Below are 6,953 nucleotides of genomic sequence, written 5' to 3'. Positions count from 1 at the left end.
GGTTGTATCCAACAAGCTTCACATTTTAAGGTACCGTCTGTACCCTTTGCAATTCTTTCCGCTTTAATTTCCGGTAGTGCATATAGATTTAGGATGTGGACTCCACCAATATAAACACGACACAACCTACGAAAGTGATCAGCCGGTCACCAGGGACGGCTGAGTCTAGGACTAGGACTGCCGTCTGGGGGTGCTTGGGACAACCTTCACCTACTTCGAATCCGACCGTTTCTGTTCATGTGCAGGACAGAATGGCCCGGACTAGATGGACGGTAGTAGATCCTGATTACAAGTCCGATGATGCAGTCGTTGATCCGGCTGACCCTTTAAATGAGGAGCAGAGGGAGGATCTTTTTGATATAAATCCAAATGAGGATGCTCCGCAAGACTCTCCAGGTGAACCTAGCACAACGGGTGATACCATTTTAGGTAGCTTTGGTTCTAATGCTGAGGAATTCGGCGAAGGATCAGATGACGAGGAGTCCGCCTCTGATTAAGAGTCTCCTGCAGCGGCTGCCCTTATTGATGAGGAAGCCTATAAGTGGCCGGCTGCACGTGACCCTACCGACACGACTATGTCCGCCAGGGATCTGGTTACTTTAAACGTCGGTAGGGAAGGACTAGGAAGTGGTTGTACCGCCTGTAGAGGCAAGCGTCGTTTGGACTGATGATTTGGACAATGCCGACAACTACTTCGGCTGCTACGAGGCGGCATTCACAGCCGGCCTCCGGTTTCCCCTTCATCATTGCATTAAGGCCATACTAAGGGGATATGACTTGGTTGTATGGCAGTTGACCCCCAACTCATGGGTCAACATTCTTGGATACATTGTCGCCTGCGAGATGCAGGAGGTCAAACCAAGCTGGGAAGCTTTTGCACACATGCATTATCTCAGTAGGGCGCCGGGTTGGTGGAATGAATGGTATACTCTAACCACGCACCCGGAATATATGAAGACGTTGGACAAACCGTCCAAATGGAGTAGATGGAAGAGCAAATTCTATGCCGTCTCTTCGCCATCTCCTCTACTTTTTCGTCGGGTGCATAGATACAATAAAAACCCAGTTTTGCTTGGTAGGAAGTGCGCTCTCCCAAGAGTGCCAAGTGAGGCATGGGATCAAATCATGGAGAGGGGTCTCTTCAAAAAGACAACCCTCCACCTGGATGATGGGAGAGAAATAATAATTCCCCAATTTTGGGTGCCCCACCCGGACTGGTTCAAGGATGAGGCGTTTCTCTTCGCTTGTAACCTTAGCACCATGTTCCCTAAGAGTAGGTTTTTATTATTCACCGGCCTTTGCCGCCTGATATTGCCATTTTAAACTGTATTTTAACCATTCTTCTTTTGTTTTTGCAGAAGTAGCTATGGAGAAGCTACCCAAAGAGAAGACGCCGGCTACCTCAGCCGCTCAGCTCCGGAAGGAGCAAATTCAGAAGAAAAAGTCGCAGCTGGCGGCAAAAGTCGGCGGGGTAACATTTATTTCATCTACTTCACCAGTTGTAGCATTTGTATGCGATGTTGACATTAACTGGTTGCTTTTGTATATTTGCAGGCCAGAAACAAAGTCGTTCCTCGTTCTTTGTCCAAGATGGTCAAGAGGCCGGCGGAGGACATCGCTCTGCCGGCGGCAAAGGCACCAAAGATGCCGGTTCCTACATCGGGTAAAACAATTCCCAAACCGCCTGCAGGAGGCAGGCCTACAACTACAGGCAAGAGCCTTAGTGGAATAGTTCTCACCATAGAAGTAGTGGATGAGGGTTTAAAGGAGCCGGAGACTCCGGCTGGCCAGACTCAAACGGGTACTGGCTCAAACGCGGCTGGGGGTGATATTACCCCACAGTCCAATAAAGGTATGACTTTCGCCTTTGATCCCCCCTGGCCGCTTGGGCTTATGTGAGTAAAGACCCAAGCTTGCCAATCCTGGGATTCTTCTGGCAGCCGTCAGAATATTAGCGCGGCGTATGCCCAACACCTGACAGATAAATCTCTCATTGCAGATGCTACCTCCAGCCGGCCAAACTACCAACAGTACGCCAAGAGGATGATCCGGACCCTAACCCAGACCGAGAAAGAGGTTGTGCCGGCTGTGCATAAAGTTAATATTGTCTGAATCACATCCCTCCTGGCTGAACTAATTTTACCGGATGCATCACCTTCTTGTAATTTCTTTGTTTGCCGCTTTAGTTGTTGTTACAAAATAATTCTAACATTCCTCTACCGGGTGATATCACAGGTGATGCTGAGAGTTGATGGGCTTCAAGTCCCCTTGCGCAAGAAGCAAGAGGAGGTAAGGGATGCCTAGAGACGGGCATATCAGCTCATTGATGTTTCCCAATACAATGCCATTAGATATGACATGGAAACTAAACGGCGAGAGTTGGAACAGGAGGATTTGCTGATAGAGACTATTGCGGCTGCTGAGGTGGAAAAAGAGAGGGCGGATGACCTAGATCTGCAGGTCAAGAATCTCCTAGCCGAACTCAAGGCTTTGGAAGGAGCTGACAAGGAAAACACCGACCTTCGCTCTTAAAACAACCGGCTTAAAAATGAACTTGCTTCTAGTCAGGCGGCTCATAAGGAAGAGCTTGAAAAAGAACAACGCCGCCTGATTGCTGAGAACGAGACCGACAATGAGGATCACATTAAGCACGCCTGGGGGCTCATACACCCGGACTATGACTATGAATTCTTCGACCTTTGGTACAAGTATGCCTTAGAGGTATATGATGCTAAGGTGCTTGGCTTGGACCCGCCTGCTTCCTTCCATGAGTGGGCAGGTTTGGTCTAAGAAGAGTAGCAAGAGGGTTAGCAGCAGACGCAGACTCAAGAGCCGGCTCGGGAGCAGGTGTAGGAGCAGCAATGAATTTTTAATTTTTTTTATATCTTCTTTTACCCGCCTGCGTGCTGTGTGCATCAATGTACTTTTCTCCGGACAAGGGTCCGGTTAACATTTCTATCTCAATATATTTACCGACTTAGTCGGTTTTTCTATTTACCTGCAAATTTTAATTAATTGAGATTTTTACAAGTATATATCTACAATATACCGGCTGATACAAAAAAATTCCTCTGAAATGGATGACTGTTTACTCCAACGGTAAACAAGCAGCCGTTTTAAAGACAACCGGTTGGGTAACGATCTTTAAACTTCAATCATACCGACTGATACAATAAAATGCCCCTGAAACGGATGACTGTTTACTCCAACGGTAAAAAAGCAGCCGTTTCAAAGATAGCCGGTTGGGTGACAATCTTTGACCTTCAATCATACCGGCTGATATAATAAAATGCCCCTGAAACGGATCACTGTTTACTCCAACGGTAAACAAGCAGCCGTTTCAAAGTCAGCCGGATGGGTACTAAAGACTGTCTTCATATCTTTTGGATATAGACCGGTTGCTTTAAGCCCATAAATATAAATTTAAAAATCTGCTGTTGTTTTTAACACAGCAGGAGTTTTCATAAAAAGAGGAATAACATTGTTCTTTTAAACAAGTGTTCATCCGGAATACCTAACCGCTTGTAGTGCTTTGCTGCTAAAGCCGGTTGGCGTTTTTACCAGGATTTGGATTTTGCCGCATGGACCTCTTTTGGATCTATGCCGACCGAATCCCAGATGAAATAGATCATTTCGAACGGCTGTGTACTTTTAACGATATGTTAGTAAATGCCGTTTGAGTTTACGATCGCCAGAACAATGTACCACCTGGAAGGGAGCTGTTCTATTCGGCGATTTCACCGGAATAGGTGTCACCGGATGACTGCTCTTTTTTGAGCAGTGGTTTAATAAATGTTCTTCCGTCTGTGTTTTTGCACTAGACGGGTGCTAATACAATTAAATGAATAGAAATGATATACTTCAAATTTCAATGCCATTTACAAAAATTACAAATTCCTTAGAAGTAGTACTTTTTCAAGTTATTTACGTTCCAGGAGCGAGGTAGCTGCATTCCGACTAGGGTTTCCAGGTTGTAAGTACCATTTCTAACTTCTTCAAAAATCCGGTAGGGTTCTTCCCAATTGGGAGTTAACTTCCCTTGCACGTTCGCCCTACCGGTTGCTTCAAGCTTACGCAGTACAAAATCTCCTACTTTAAGGGGTCTTTTGCGCACCCTTTTGTTGTAGGCTCTCGTCATTCTCAAACGGTAGATTTCATGACGTAATGTGGCATTACCCCTTCGTTCAGGGAGTGTATCCAAAGCTAGATGCATGGCCTCCCAATTTGCTTCTTCATCATAAAGCATGATTCGAAGCGTTGATTCATATAACTCAATAGGAAGGACAACCTCTGTGCCGTATGCAATGAGAAATGGGGTTTCACCGGTTAACCCCTTCTCTGTCGTTCTGATTGACCAAAGAACATGAGTCAACTCTTCTGCCCAAACACCGCATGCTTTTTTGATTTTTTTTCTTTATGCTGCCTGAGATGAGCTTGTTAAAAGCTTCCACCTGACCGTTTGCTTGAGGATGGCCTACGGATGCAAAATAATGTGAAATTCCTTTATCTTGCAACCAAGTCTTGAGGATAGGCGTTTCGAACTGCGGACCATTATCAAAGACCATTGACATCGGAACACCGAACTAGGTGATGACATTCTTCCAGATGAAGGAGATGACATCCTGGGTTTTGATGCCCTTTACCGCCTCTGCCTCAACCCACTTTGTAAAGTAATCAACAACCACCAAAATTTATCTACGGTCGCCTGAGGCTGGCGTATACGGTCCTAAAATATCCATGCCCCATTTGGCAAACGGGATAGGGCTGAAGATAGCCGTCAAATCAGTAGCCGGTTGGCGGATAAGCTGGCCAAATCTCTGGCACTTGTCACATCTCTTAACCAGATCTAGAGCGTCTGCCTCAAGAGGGGGCCAAAAGTACCCCTGCCGCCTGGCTCTCTTTGCGAGAGTTCTACCGCCTATGTGTAATCCAGAGAAGCCGACATGTAGGTCTTCCATCACTTCCTTTCCCCTCTCTGGGGTTATACACTTGAATAACGGCTGTAGGTACCCCTTTCGAAAGAGTTCACTCTTGTGCATGACGAAACTTAATGCTTGTCGCTTTAAAGCAGCCGCTTCTGAGGAGGAATTCGGCAGAGTGCTGTCTACCAAGTAGTCCCGGATGGGGTCCATCCAAGTAGAGCTTCGATCTAGAACTCCAATGGGATCATGTTCAATGCTCTTCTTTTCCATGACTTCCCTAAAGACTAACCTAGGCGTATCACAAGTGGCGGATGATGCAAGTTTTGATAGTGCATCCGCCTTATTATTCTCAAATCTTGGCAATTGACTTAGATTGAATTCATCAAATGCCCCAGCCTCTTCTTTGACCGCCTGAAGATATTTAATCATCACCGGATGGGTGGCCTCGTAGTCACCATGGTACTGGCTAACGATTAGCTGAGAATCAAAATAGGCGGCAACCTTCCTTGCCCCGACTGCCTTACACATGCGGATACCGGCTAGCAAGGCCTCGTACTCTGCTTCATTATTCGAAGCCTGAAACTTGAATCGTAGAGCATACTCGTATTTATCCCCTTTCGGGAAACGACAAATTACGCCTTCCCCACAACCATTCAAGGTTGAACTCCCGTCTACATACACCTTCCATACTTGATCAATATTATCCGACTGTACCGGCCTAGTCATTTCGACAATGAAGTTGGCAAACGCCTGACCTTTCACTGCCCGTCTGGGCTCGAAATTTATCTCTAGACTTTCAATTTCTATTGGCCACTTAATCATTCTCCCGGATGACTCTAACGTGGTCATAGGCCATTTGAGCGGTTGATCAGTGTAGACGGTAAGAGGATGAGGCAAGAAATAAGGTTTTAACCGTTTGACCGCTTTGTATAAAACTAGACCAATTTTTTCAATCATGGGATATCGAAGTTCAGCATTCCGGAGAACGTCGCTTATGAAATAAACCGGGAGCTGTTTGCTGTCTCTCTCAGCAAGGAGGACGACACTTAGGGAATGATCCGAGACGGCTACGTACATATAGAGGGCCTCCTAGGGTATGGGACTCACTAATCTTGGCAGAGAATGCAAGTGCTGCTTCAGCCTTTGGAATGTCGCCTTAGCCTTTTCACCCCATTCAATCTAGACCTCTTTTTGATTGCTTGAAAAAAGTAAAGGCACTTGTCACCTGACCGGCTGAAGAATCTCCCCAATGCCGCCAGACAACCGTTAAGTTTTTTAGCCTCTCTGACGGTACGAGGCGACTGCATGTCAATTATCGCCTGCACCTTGTCTAGATTAGCCTCTATGCCTCTTTGGTCAATCAAAAATCCGCGAAACTTCCCAGCCTCAACACCAAAGACGCACTATTTTTGGTTAAGCATGACATTATGCCGCCTAAGGGTGGTGAAGGTTTCTCGTAGGTTGGATAGATGATCCATTTACAACTTGGATTTTACTATCATGTCATCAATGTACGCCTCTACATTTCTCCCAATCTGATAATAAAACACCGAGTTTATCATTCGTTAGAAGGTAGCAGGCGCATTTTCAACCCAAACGGCATCACCGTGTAACAGTATAAACCCTGATCTGTGACGAAAGCCGTCTTTTCTTGGTCTTTCTTCGACAAAGGTATTTGGTGGAAGCCAGAATAGGCATCCATAAAACTCATCAGAGCATGACCGGCTGTAGAGTGTACCAAGTGATCGATCTTTGGAAGTGGGTAACTATCTTTCGGACAAGCTCTGTTTAAGTCCGTGTAATCTACACACATCCGCCAGGTAACATTCGGCTTTTTCACAAGGATAACATTGGCTACCCAATCCGGGTAGTAGCATTGCCGAATGAACCCGGCATCTAAAAGCTTCTTGACCTCAGCTGCTGCTGCCTGAGATCTTTCTTCGCCATGGTTCCTCTTCTTTTGCCTAACCGGCTTCTTTTTAGAATCCACATCAAGTTTATGAACAGCTAGATCCGAGCATACACCCGACA

Source organism: Chenopodium quinoa, unplaced genomic scaffold, assembly GCF_001683475.1.
Source record: "Chenopodium quinoa cultivar QQ74 unplaced genomic scaffold, ASM168347v1, whole genome shotgun sequence".
Lineage (NCBI taxonomy): Eukaryota > Viridiplantae > Streptophyta > Magnoliopsida > Caryophyllales > Amaranthaceae > Chenopodium > Chenopodium quinoa.
This window is presented reverse-complemented; position numbering follows the sequence as displayed.